Below are 13,984 nucleotides of genomic sequence, written 5' to 3'. Positions count from 1 at the left end.
GAATTCTGTAGACTTCACATTTAATTTTGATTTGGTATGTAATGCACAATTTAGCTAGGTCAATGTATCATTTTATGGCCACTTTTGTGACCTTGTTATTTTAGGCATGTATCACAACACAGCTTCACCCATGCTGGCAGTATTGCGCTACTCTACAACGATGCTCTGCTGTGTTCCCATGAATTTTGGAGGAAACAAGACTCCATTCTGTGCTTCAGTTAGTTGCATGCACTTTAATCTACTAGCTGGTACAACTCTACTTAATCATTGGTGGAGAAGAAGGGGCCAGTTAATCTTGCAATGGTAAAACAACATGGCAGTGACACAATGGCAGGCATTGGATTTTGGGTGATGTTCCAGCTCCAGATGTTAAGCTGCAGCTGACACAGTGCTACTAGATTACCTGTTTAAGTGCATCTCACTGGAGAAGGTGATTTTATAGCACTGATTTCAGATTCAGCGGTATTTCACTAAGAATGTGACATCAAATTTACAGCCATGCTTAGGTGAATTTTGTGCTGGATTTATTATGACTGCAGATTACAATCTTTAAACTGGTACTCTTCCCCAATTAAGACAAGGGATTCTGATCCAGAATGAATAGAATGTCAAAAATTCCCTTTAACTAAATCATACCATTTTGACACATTTGACTATGAATAAGAATTGTACAGATTGTGCATAATAGTCTTAATCATATTTCATGTCGATTTGAATAAGTGGCCAGATTCCAATCTGCTAATCTATCCCAAGGTCTAAAACAGCAATCCGTATGCTATTTAGGGTATTTGAGTCATCCTTGACTAGGATCCATAGAGAGCACATTCACATTTGGGAGAGGGGGAGAAGGGGGTGGGGGGTTGAGGAGAGGGAGTTTGCAAAAATCTGTTTTCATGGCTTAAGATCTGCAGTGGTGGTGGTGAGAATTGAGGAAGAAGCTATTGTGGGTTTAAAACTTGATGCAAGAATGTACCATTTGATAGAGAAATGAAGATATATACATATACATACACTGGTATAAAGTTCATGTTAGTGGTGTTCAGGAGTTGGAAAAATGTTTTTCCAATATACACAAAATTCACCATTTGGTGAATTTTGGACTTGATGTATAGAAATGAGAGGACTGGCAAGTATGCAGTCTCAGTCCAAAAGACTCTTCAGCCAAAGCAAGTCACAGTCTGTCATGCTACTGGGTGGGGTGGGAAGGGTCATTACATTAATTATGCACGTGCAATCTCTCCTCTCTTTCCCACCCCTGCGGTCTACTTCCTGTTTTGCTGAAGCCCACCCTGTAGAAGTTTGGGGTTTTGAGAGTGTCTGGTAAATGAGAAACTTAAAAGTACTAGCAAAAACAAATATACTGGCATGAGAGCATCTTCTCTTTGTATGCAGGCAGTTGCGTTGCACTGCAACATGTTGACACTTCATCAATCACTGCTAGAATGCTGTTCTTCCCCGGTGTAAAAAAGGACGAGCTTAAGAAGGGAAGTGAGTTGATTTAAATTCATGCTGATAAGGATTAGGACTGCTTCCTCATATAAATAAGACTGATGTGGGGATAAAGCAAAGTAGTAATTTATGAACAAAATTTGCAATAAGGAGATTTTATAGAGCTCCTGAATTTCCATCAGTTTAAATAAAAGTCTCAATCTCCTGCTTATCTAATTAAATCGCTCGCGCTCTATACATTGATTTCTTCAAAACAATAAAGTTTAGAATTAATTAAGTGTACTTACCCTCCCTTATTTCCTATCTCTTTCTCTTCCCCCCCCCCCCCACCCCACCCACCTCAGAATAAAAACCCACAGTCATTGTGTTCATCTTTGTACGTTATTTTTGAGGTTGAAGTAGTTTAGGAATGGTGTTGACCCCAGCTGTGCACTGATCCTCTTGTTAATTATAGAGCCAGGAGCCAGCAGTGTAGAGCTGAGATCAGCACCATTTGTAAACAGGAGATGCATTGGAGGATCTCTATATCTCAGCTGCCAAGCGAAAATAGCTGTCAGACTTGATCCCACTACATAAGTAAGTCCTGTTTGGTATTGCAGCATGTGATTTAATTTAAAAATGTAGCTTTGTTCTGTTTTGCTGCTTTCCTCTGCTGATGATGAACACCTCTGACTTCTCTTCCATCCCTACCAGCCATTTGTTTTTTGTTTTGGCTTTTTCTCCTAAGCCTGCTTTTCCTCTGGCTCCTCCTGAGGTCTGATTTCTTCATGCTGATCCTGAATTCTGCCAGCCTCCTCGCTCATGGCCCATGGATCCCTTGTTTCTCTTAACACCAGTCCCCGCTTCAACTTTTTCAGGCTTCTGTTGCCGCTAGGTAATGCTGCCTTAACTGGGATATGTCATGAGCACTTGACCACATCAAGACAAGTTATCCTATTCTTGGATAGTTCATTGATGAGGCCATTTTATTTAAACGGGATATGGAAAGGATCTCGATCAACTATACCCAGCAAGGGAGTGTATAAAAGGCTTGGGCTCCATGGATACATAAGAATATAAGAACATAAAGAAATAGGAGCAGGAGAAGGAGAAGGCCATACGGCCCCTAGAGTCTGCTCTGCCATTCAATAAGATCATGGCTGATCTTCGACCTCAACTCCACTTTCCGCCCGATCCCCGTATCCCTTGAATCCCCTAGAGTCCAAAAATCTGTCGATCTCTGCCGTGAATATACTCAACGACTCAGCATCCAGAGTCCTCCGGGGTATTCCAAAGATTTACAACCCTCTGAGTGAAGCAATTTCTCCTTATCCTGAGACTATGCCCCCTAGTTCTAGACACTCCATCCAGAGGAAACAGCCGCTCAGCATCTATCTTGTCAAGCCTTCTCAAAATCTTATGTTTATAGTTTCTCATTCTTCTAAACTCCAGAGAGTATAGACCGATTCTACTCAATTTCTCCTCACAGGACAACCCTCTTATCCCAGGAATCAATCTAGTGAACCTTTGTTGCACCGCCCCTAATGCAAGTATATCCCTCCTTAGGTAAGGAGACCAAAACTATACACAGTACTCCAGTGTGGTCTCACCAAAGTCCTGTACAGTTGCAGAAAGACCTCCCTACCTTGTACTCCAATTCCCTTGCAATAATGGCTAACATAATTGTTTGCTGTACCTGCAGATTTACTTTGTGTTTCATGTACAAGGACACCAAAGTCCCTCAACACCAACATTTAAGAGTTTCTCACCATTTTGTTTTTCTGTTCTTCCTACCAAAGTGAATAACCTCTCATTTCCCCACATTATACTGCATCTGCCATCTTCCTGCTCACTCACTTAACCTGTCTATATCCCTTTGCAGCTTCTTTGTGTCCTCCTCACAGCTTGCTTACCCACCTAGCTTTGATTCGTCAACAAACTTGGATACATTACACTTGGTCCCTCATCTAAGTCATTAATATAGATTGTAAATATCTGAGGCCCAAGCACCGATCCTTACGGCACCCCACTAATTGTAGCCTGCCAACCTGAAAATGACTCGTTTATTTCTGCTGTGTTCTGTCCTTTAACCAATCCTCTATCCATGCTAATATATTACCCCCGACCCCTTGTGTGTGGCACCTTATCAAATGCCTTTTGAAAATCTAAATATACTACAGCCACTGGTTCCCCTTTCTCTACCCTGATGGTTACATCTTCAAAAAACTCTAATAAATTTCCCTTTCATAAAACAATGTTGACTCTGCCTAATCATATTATGATTTTTCTAAGTGCCCTGTTAATACGTCCTGAATAGATTCTAGCATTTTCCCTGCTACTGATGTCAGGCTAACTGGCCTATAGTTCCCTGTTTTCTCTCTCCCTCCTTTATTGAATAGCAGGGTTACATTTGTTACCTTCCAATCTACAGGGGCTGGTCTAGAATCTAGGGAATTCTGGAAGATCAAAACCAATGCATCTATGTCTGCAGCCACCTCTTAAAACCCTAGGATGTAGGCCATCAGGTGCAGGTGATTTGTTGGCTTTTAGTCCCATAAATGTGTCTAAATTTTTTTTCTAAACTAATCTTAGTTACTTTAAGTTCCTCCCTCTCATTATACCCTTGATTCCCCACTTTTTTGTATGTTTTTTGTGTCTTCTACTGTGAAGACAGATATAAAATATTTGTTTAATGTCTCTGCCATTTCCTTATTCCTCATTATAATTTCTCCTGTCTCTGCCTCTAAGGGACCCACGTTTACTTTCGCTAATCTCCTCGCATTTATATATTTGTAGAAGCTCTTATCTGTTTTTATATTTCTAGCTAGTTTACTCTCGTATTCAATTTTCTCCCTCTATCAATTTCTTGGTTATCTTTGCTGATTTCTAAAATCCTCCCAATCCTCAGGCTTCCAACTCTTTTTGGCAACATTGTAAGCCTCTTCTTTTATTCTAATACTATCCTTAACTCCTCTAGTTATCCATGGTTGGATCACTTTTCCTGTGGAGTTTTTATTTCTCAAGGGTATGTATATTGGTTGGGAATTATAAATTATTTATTGAAATGTTCACCATTTCTTATCTACTGTCATATCTTTTAATCTAATTTACCAATCTACCTTAGCCAGCTTGCCCCTCAAAGCTACATAATTGGCCTTGTTTAAATTCAAGACCCTAGTTTCGGACATAACTACATCACTCTCAAGCTCAATATGAAATTCGATCATATTATGATCACTCTTCCCCAGAGGATCCTTTATTATAAGATTACTAATTAATCCTATCATCACACAATACTAGATCTAAAATAATCTGTTTCCTGGTTGGTTCCTCGACTTATTGTTCGAGAAAACTGTCTCGAATGCATTCCATGAACTTGTCTTCCAAACTACTTTTGCCAATTTGGTTTGCCCAGTCTACATGAAGATTGAAGTCCCCCATGATTATTACATTATCCTTGTTACATGCTCCTCTAATTTCCTGATTTATACTCTGTCCAACACTGGTAGGGGGCCTATAAACTGCTCCCAACAGTGTTTTCTGCCCCTTGTTATTTCTTAGCTCCACCCATACTGATTCTACATCCTGATTTTCTGAGCTAAGTTCCTTTGTTACTACTGTCTTTATCTCATCCTTTATTATCAGGGCTACTGGAGTATTGTGTGCAGTTTTGGTCTCCTTACCTAAGAAAGGATATATTTGCCATAGAGGGAGTGCAGCGAAGGTTCACCAGACTGATTCCTGGGATGGCAGGACTGTCGTATGAGGAGAAATTGGGTCGACTCGGCCTGTATTCACTCGAGTTTAGAAGAATGAGAGGGGATCTCAATGAAACATATAAAATTCTGACAGGGCTAGACAGACTGGATGCAGGGAGGATGTTTCCCCTGGCTGGGGGGTCCAGAACGAGGGGTCACCGTCTCAGGATACGAGGTGGGACATTTAGGACTGAGATGAGGAGAAATTTCTTCATTCAGAGGGTGGTGAACCTGTGGAATTCTCTTCCACAGAAGGCTGTGGACGCCAAGTCACTGAATATATTTAAGAAGGAGCTAGGTAGATTTCTAGACACGGAAGGCATCAAGGTGTATGGGGAGAGAGCAGGAATATGGTATTGAGATAGAGGATCAGCCATGATCATATTGAATGATGGAGCAGGCTCGAATGGCCTACTCCTGCTCCTATTTTCTATGTTTCTAGGTTTCTATTCAAGAAGAACCTTCACCACACGGACTGCAGTGGTGCAAGAAGGCGGCTCACCACCACCTTCTCGAGGGCAATTATGGAAGGGCAATAAATGCTGGCCTCGCCAGCGACGCCCACATCCCATGAACGAATAAAAAAAGGTAGAACTGACTCCAGGGAATTTCACTGAGTGCATTGCTAGATTGGATGATCTGCCCCGAAAGAGGTACATACTGAAGCAGCTGAAAAAATTGAGTGAGTAGAGACACTCGAGTGATGTGGTCAGCTAATACCTTGTTTGTGGAACCCGAATGCTTCGTTAAAGTATTGGTACCAAATTCCTCGTAAACCAGGGTCAGATTACAATCAATCGTCCAAGGGAATAACACAGTTTAGTAACATGGACTACTCCGTTATCTGTTTCTAGCACCATCCTGGAAAACATTGCTGAAGCAGCCCCATTGTCACTGTACTGTTTGGTCTAAATTTCAAGGAACACAGAAGATCTTCCAAACCATAACCCAACTGACTGTCTTGGAACAACTTTGATCACGTACTCCCAGTCTGCCACTGGGAGATGGAGAACCCACCTATATTTGCATGGGTATGTCCTTGTCTGCACCACTTTCATTGGAGGTTTCCCCTTCTCTGGAGAAGAATCTGGCATCCTGCTTCAGCCACTACTGGGGAATTGCAGAGCGCATTCATGACCAGTTTGACATCCTGACCTATACTACCATAGCTTGGCTAAATTAGTGAGAGCCATACTCCTGCTGACTGCTTCAGAGTGTCCTCATCAGCCAGTTGTTTTAAAGTCAGGCTTCCTGGAGGTGGGGGGGGTGGTGGGAAAACAGAGAAGAGAAAGAGAAATAAACACCAATTGCCTTGGGGCCCATTTATAGTCCCTAAGGGGAAACCTGCCTCTGGATTATGCTTGGATCCCGTCAGATGGGTTTTACAGGATTCCTCACAGCCAGATCCTTATTGGCAATGATCACAAGGTCTGCAGCGATGCATAAATTTTCACTGTTTAACCTTAAAATAGACAGAGTCCACCAAACTCAGCTGTACTGCTAATTAGGACGTTAGTCGCAGTACTGACTTTTGTACTTGAGATCCTCTGGTGGTTCTCATTTGGGGCTGTAATTCATTTCTTTGCAAGTTAATATACCTACCATTTAACCTCAAATATCAAAGTTGAAGTTTTATATGGGAAAACTGCATTTTTGTTTGTGTCAACTTGTAGGATTATTAACTTTAAACTCTTGATATAATTCAACCATATTTGATTTGTCATTCTGACTGGTCAGTCCTTCGGATTCAGTGAGTTTTTTTTTCCTTAAGGTTGCTTTTCTGCTTCATGTGAGTCAAGAAAATATCCCATTATTTTATCTGCTGTCTCACATTTTAGAACAAAAGGGGCCATAAATTGGGCTGTGTAACGCCCATTTTGTAGGCTCTATGCGGCCTCCTAAGATCTCAAAATGGCATCCGGAATGCGCGCACGCTTCTAGTGTGACGTGTGCTGGACGCCATCTTGGTAAAGGCGTTTGCGCACGCGTCGATATCGAATGATGTAAAGTAAGGAGAATATGCGTTAGATCAGTGTGCAAAGCTGATTTAAAGGGATAGATACCATTTTGGTACTCAACGCTCCAGCCAACGCACTGTCTTAACCACAAGCAGCTGAACATGTCGTTGACAGCCTGAAGGACCCCCCACCAGTGCTATTTAGAGGAACCATGCAGGATTTACAGGTTAGATGCTGAATTATTGCTTCTGGCTGCTGATGCATTTGTACCTGTTTTTGGAGGTCGCCTATACTTGAATACTAGGACTAGGGGACATAGCCTAAAATTTAGTGCCAGGAATTGCAGGAGTGAAATTAGGAAATGCTTCTACATGCAAAGGGTGGTAGAAGTTTGGAACACTTTCCTGCAAACAGCAGTTAATGCTAGCTCAATTGTTAATTTTAAATCTGAGATGGATAGGTTTTTGTTAGCCCCATATCCCTTAATACCCTTGGTTAAGGTGGGTATATGGAGTTAGGTCACAGATCAACCATGATCTCGTTGAATGGTGGAACAGGCTTGAGGGACTATATGCCACTGCCACTTGCTGCCTCCTGTTATGTGCCACCTTCTCCTGCAAGAAAGCAGGACGTGTTTGGGTGATGTGCCTGTCACATTAGCCAGTGTGTGTGTGACCTGTGAGATGTGGGTGTGAGGTTGAGAGGAAGCATCTGATTGGAAGAGTTGAGTACTGATTGAAAGTTGGTGATGGGGGGTGTAGTGTGTGGAGCAGTGGATGCGGCTAGTGGTGCAGTAGGTAGGAGATGCCACTTGACAGTTGACCTCGCTCACTTTGACCACTCATGTCAAAGCATTGAACTTCTTCCTGCACTGCATCCATGTTGGTGGTGCTATGCGTCTGGCCTTAACTTCGTCCCCGACTGCCTCTTTAGCACACGTCTGGAGGGCCTCTTGCCCACCCCCTGCGGATATAGGATGCCCCTCCTTCTGTCCACCTCTTGCACCAAGGCCTCCAGTGCATCAGCAGAGAATCTTGGTGCACGCTTTATCGCAGGCCTGGCACAAACTCAGATTGGTGAGATCTGGTGCAGATTGGAAGATATGGGATTTAGTAGTGCACAACCTTTAGTTATGTTACAACATTCAATAATCAGTTTGTAAACATAGAGATGGCACCTGCATCTGTGTTTTACATGTGCGATGTCTGATCTCAGTTCAGACTCCGTGCAGACCCGTATCTTATATTTTGCACATAAGAGGCAGCCTTTAAGAGTTGCAAGCCACTCTTGCTAGGCCTGACTGCTCACGCTGGAATCAGGTAAATGAGCAGGCAGCACGAATCTCACGTGCAGCCTACATCGGAACGATCGGGCGCGGGTTAATTGTGCACGGCGAGCCCTGCGCCCAGATTTTTTTTTATTCGTTCATGGGATGTGGGCGTCGCTGGCAAGGCCAGCATTTATTGCCCATCCCTAATTGCCCTTGAGAAGGTGGTGATGAGCCGCCGCCTTGAACCGCTGCAGTCAGTGTGGTGAAGGTTCTCCCACAGTGCTGTTAGGAAGGGAGTTCCAGGATTTTGACCCAGTGACGATGAAGGAACGACAATATATTTCCAAGTTGGGATGGTGTGTGACTTGGAGGGGAACGTGCAGGTGGCGTTGTTCCCATGTGCCTGCTGCCCTTGTCCTTCTAGGTGGTAGAGATCGCGGGTTTGGGAGGTGCTATCGAAAAAGCCTTGGCGAGTTGCTGCAATGCATCCTGTAGATGGTACACACTGCAGCCACAGTGTGCCAGTGGTGAAGGGAGTGAATGTTTAGGGTGGTGGATGGGGTGCCAATCAAGCGGGCTGCTTTATCCTGGATGGTGTCGAGCTTCGAGTGTTGTTGGAGCTGCACTCATCCAGGCAAGTGGAGAGTATTCCATCACACTCCTGACTTATGCCTTGTAGATGATGGAAAGGCTTTGGGGAGTCAGGTGGTGAGTCACTCGTCGCATGGCCCACTCCCTCCCGACTGTATACACTGTACCACCACCTCTGGTGGGTCTGTCCTGTCGGTGTGGTAATCGAATTTAACCCCCAAAATCTTTTCCATTAAGTTGCTGCTTGCAGAGCCCTAATTTTGTCATGTGTCTCAACAGTTTAGGAGGTCTCAACAGTTACCTATGGTGCAAAGACACAAAATAAACTTGTGATTAAGCAGCAGATAGCCAAATGAGTACTTGAGTGCGCTGTATACTGCAGCTGTGTTGCTTGGAAGTAGGTTGGGTCATAACTTGACTCACTCCCTAATTTTCCAGGTGCCTTTACAAGGCTAGAGCTAACGGAGACAGTTTTGTGGCCTCCTTATCAGCTAAAACACTGACTGAAATCCCTTTTACTAACTGAACATTGCAAATTGAAACTCACTTAACAGCTAAAGTTAATATCAAAAATTCAACCGTTTCCTTACACATTGTTAAATCATTTCAGTTTAGCTTGAGGTCAAATAAGCTCTTTCTCTACATATAAAGGCAGGACCTACCTCTCTCAGGTAGGTCCTGCCTTTATATGTCACAAGAGTCAGAGACCTTGGGCTCAATTTTAAACCTGAATTGTGGGAGCGGGGGAGCTGTGAAAGTTGCAGAAATGCAGAGCGGGTTCGGAAACCGGCTCCAACCCACCGACTTCCGAGTTTCCCACAGCCACACCTGTGTGTGTGTGCGTGCGGGCGCCCCGAATCCAGAAGTCCCGCCGGCAATTAAAGCCGATGGGATGATAGTTAAAGAACCAAATGTACCTCATTGAGGTACTTAAGGCACTTTACTTGTGACGTTAGGTAGTTAGAACGATTTTTAACTTACCTGGGTGGCTTTCCCACGGCTTCAGAGTCACGCCTGGAGAAACCAGATATAAAGGGCCGAATCAGGCAAAAAAGAAACAAAATAAATTAAATAACAAACCATTGCACAAAGTTAAAAGACAAAATCAACCTACCTTTCCACCCTGCTCTGATGACTGATGTCTCCCTCTCCCCACCCCCCTCCCCAGATCTTCCACACCCTCCCACCCCCCAGATCTTCCACACCCTCCCACCCCCCAGATCTTCCACACCCTCCCACCCCCCAGATCTTCCACACTCTCCCACCCGCCCCCCCCCCCCCCCTTCTTGGATCTACCATTCTAGCGCTGGATGATGTCTCGCTCTCTTTCTCTCTCCACCCCACCACCCCACTGTGTCGCAGCTCCTGTCGGCAGCCATTTTGATTGATATGATCGACAGGCTGGCTGCCGGGCACAAAACCCGGAAAGAACTTTAATCGCCATCAGTTACATTGTGATCACGTTGGAAACGGTAATTTTTTTTTGGGTTTGCCACGCGCACCTTTACCTAACCCCCACCCTGCTGCCAACCTGCCACCATTTCAAAATTGAGCCTCTTGTGTCGCAATGCTTGTCTGAAACACTGCTTCATGTGTGTGCTCAGTGCAAGGTCCGCCAGTACTTATCAAACTAAGCTATCCTCTACAGCATATGAAAGATGCATATCATTTGAAAAGTGAAGGCAGCCGTACAAGGTAGGTAAGCTGTCTTTTCCAGAGGTACAAAGTGAGCAATAAAAGACAGAAATCCAATTACTTTGCGAAATTGCTGCAATCTCTTGCTAATGAGAACAACAAGCAAGTCTAGATATTGTACCAAAGGTTTGAAAGCAGCTGGAAAATTGCTTTGTTGAGCAGAAAGAAATTGAACCAAATCCGACTTAATGCAACTAAATCCACCACGAAGAATATGGAAAGTTCATTAATCCAGTTCTTGGAAACATACCAAGCAGACGAGTAGATGTATTTCATGAATGACCTTGAAGCCAGGGAGTATGTTACGCCTCCCTGGCTTAGGAATAAAGAAATTTGTAACTTGTGGAAACCCTTTAAGTGCCACATTAATATTTGGCAATAAGCCGTTAACTTAAAAAAAACACCATTGGACAAAATTAGTTGGCAGTTTAAGCTACTGGGCTCAATCTTTCTTGGGCACAATGTTCCAGCATATTGCTGCTCTCGTCTGGTACTGGAATACATAATTTAAAAAGTATTTGTAAGACATTTGTGGTGCCATGCACAAGAGTGCCTCTGCTGTATATAAGTGATACGATCCATCTTACGGCAGATACTCTTCCCTTCTGAGGTAGGGAGGGACAGCTGCAGAATGGTCAGGTACAGAGTCAAGTATTCAATGTTCTGGCTGCTGCAAAAACTTGCTTTATTCAAACTACCAGCTAATTACATTTTTGAGAAAAAGAATGATACTGAATTGACAAGTGTAGACTGTCCTCTATTTGCAATACTTGCTGTGCAAGAGTGCCTACATCAAATTGCATTTATATAGCGCCTTTAATGTAGTAAAATGCCCCAAGGCAGTTCATAGGAGCGATTATCAAACAAAATTTAACACTAAGCCACATAGAGATATTAGGACAGGTGACCAAAAGCCTGGTCAAAAAGATAGGTTTTAAGAAGTGACTTAAAAGAGGAGAGAGAGGTACAGAAGCAGAGAGATTTAGGGAGGGAATTCCAGAGCTTGGAGGCTAGGCAGCTGAAGGCATGGCTGCCAATGGTGGAGTGATGAAAATCAGGGATGTGCAAGAGGCCAGAATTAGAGGAGCGCAGAGATCTGAGGGTTGGAGGATGTTAGAGATAGGGAGGGGCGAGACAATGGAGGGATTTGAAAACAAGGATGGTAGCCAGTGTAGGTTGGCGAGCACAGGAGTGATGGGTGAACGGGACTTGGTGTGAGTTAGGATACAGTTATGGAATGTAAAACCAAGAGGTAATGAGCCTACATGAAACCTTATTATGGCCTCAGTTAAAGTACTTTGTGCAGTATTAGGCTCCACACTATAGGAATGGTATTGAAGCTTTATAGAGGGTATAAACACAGATTCGCTAGGATGCTGCCTGTTGTGAGGAAAGGTTTGAAAACAGGGCTTTCTTTGTTAGAATAACAGATTATGGGATGATAGTGCTTAAAATTATGAAAGGATTGGACAAGTTAAACACAGGCAGCCTGCAGTTGTGGGGTCTAGAATGAAGAGCCATAGATTTAAGATTAAATGTAAGAGATATAGAACAGAGAGAAAGAAAAACATGTTCAGAGTTGTGAGGTTGTGGAATTCGCTTCCATGGTTAGTGGTTGAGGTAGAAATTGTGCCAACATTCAAGATTAGATTGAATAGGTGGATGAAGGCAAAGGGGATGAATGGATATGGGAATAGGATGAGTAAATGTGATGAGGACTAACTTGTGTGAAGGGTAAATGCCAACAGGAACTGGTTGGGCCAAATAACCTGTTTCCACGTTGTAGCTTGTTTATGTATGTCAGGAAGCTGTTCTTCACACAGCGAATAATACATGGAGTGGTCTTCTAGTTAAAGAAGGTAAAACTTCTAGAATCATTGAAGAAGCATTTGATGGTAGAACTGTAAATTTCCATGGAAAGGTGAACTAGGTGAGCCAAATGGCTTCCTTCATCTGTATTTCTCTGTGATAGCTACATACAATATAGGGCGTTACCACTGGTATTTTGACCTGCCATAAAACCACAAATACCTTACAAAGCTTATAGTTGCATTAAATGAATGTAGACCGATATTAAATTTAGCCTCTTACAATTTTAGTATATAATACCTAGAATAATGGATGGCTGGGAATGTGTCACATGGCTAATGCAATTGAATTTTTAAAATAATGCTAACAGGGCAATGATATGACCAGTAATTTTTAGCCATTTATGTTTCTGGAAAGTTGTTAGAAGAACATGCTGAATTGGAAAATACTCTCATCTCTTGATTATAGAGCCCAAACTCTCCTATGCATGCCTATGAGGATTGCTAATTGCTGCTTAGTATAACCAAGCTAAAATAGTGTGCGGCGGGATGTTAAAATGCCAAAAGCAGATGCTTGAGAGTGTTGCACGTAGAAGAAAGTTGGGTAACTAAAGGTATTTCTTCCCCAGCAGAAAGCTGTAATCTATAAAATTGACTGATATCTGTTGTATCTTTGTGACTTGTTGCTATTTTGTTATGTTAATGAAGTGTAGGCCATTCTTTACATAAATGTAGAAGAGCTGTTTGGTTTTGTGAGCTGGAAGTTTGATGCAAGGCCCAAGGGACCATATTGTCAGTCCCCTTCATGTAAAGTGGTTTTGGAATAATATGATTCTAATTCTATTACTGGAAGATTTCATCCTTAAGTGGTACAGAAATTGTCTTTGGATGTTGATGTGTTAGTTGAAGAAATTTTTATTGTGCAAACCATGTAAACTCAGCTCTTTTTAAATTCAAAAGAAAGCTGGATCTATTTTAATAGATATGGTCTTCAAAACTTTTAAGTGGATATATTCCCTAATACCATATTAGATCGTAGCACAACAGGAGATGTCCTTTAGTACGTTAGGACACATGCTTACTCAGGCATACGTCACTAATGTTGTTTGAGTGATAGACTGAGAAACGTATACAGTCCCCCTGAGCTTATAGCAGGCACGCTGGTGTTGATGCAATTTTCCCGCTATACGCGGTGAACAGTAAAACCAAAAATCGAACATAACCAAAAATTTAAAACGAGTACTCACTCGCCTCCTTCCAAAGATAAAGCCCATGTGAAAGCCAAGACGTTTGTCTCGGGCCTTCCTTCAGTTCCCAGTCGTCTGTATCCACCGCCTGCTCTGCAAAGGTAACTCTGCTGACCGTTTCGCGGCCGCAGCTCCAGTCTACACGGATGCCGCCCTCGAGTACCTGACGGCTGAGATCCAGGAGCTGGCGGACAAGGCGGTGTACGGGACAGCGAGAAGTCGCACATCA

At 43.0% G+C, this 13,984-nt stretch overlaps 1 protein-coding gene across 1 annotated transcript in view; it reads left to right on the top strand.

Annotated features, from left to right (window-relative positions):
- The window catches only part of smap1 (small ArfGAP 1), a 311,358-nt gene that overhangs the window by 148,919 nt on the left and 148,455 nt on the right, over positions 1–13,984 (top strand). The gene's annotated exons all lie outside the window — the stretch shown is intronic.

Source organism: Heptranchias perlo, chromosome 5 (assembly GCF_035084215.1).
Source record: "Heptranchias perlo isolate sHepPer1 chromosome 5, sHepPer1.hap1, whole genome shotgun sequence".
Taxonomy (NCBI): Eukaryota; Metazoa; Chordata; class Chondrichthyes; order Hexanchiformes; family Hexanchidae; genus Heptranchias; species Heptranchias perlo.
This window is presented reverse-complemented; position numbering and strand designations above follow the sequence as displayed.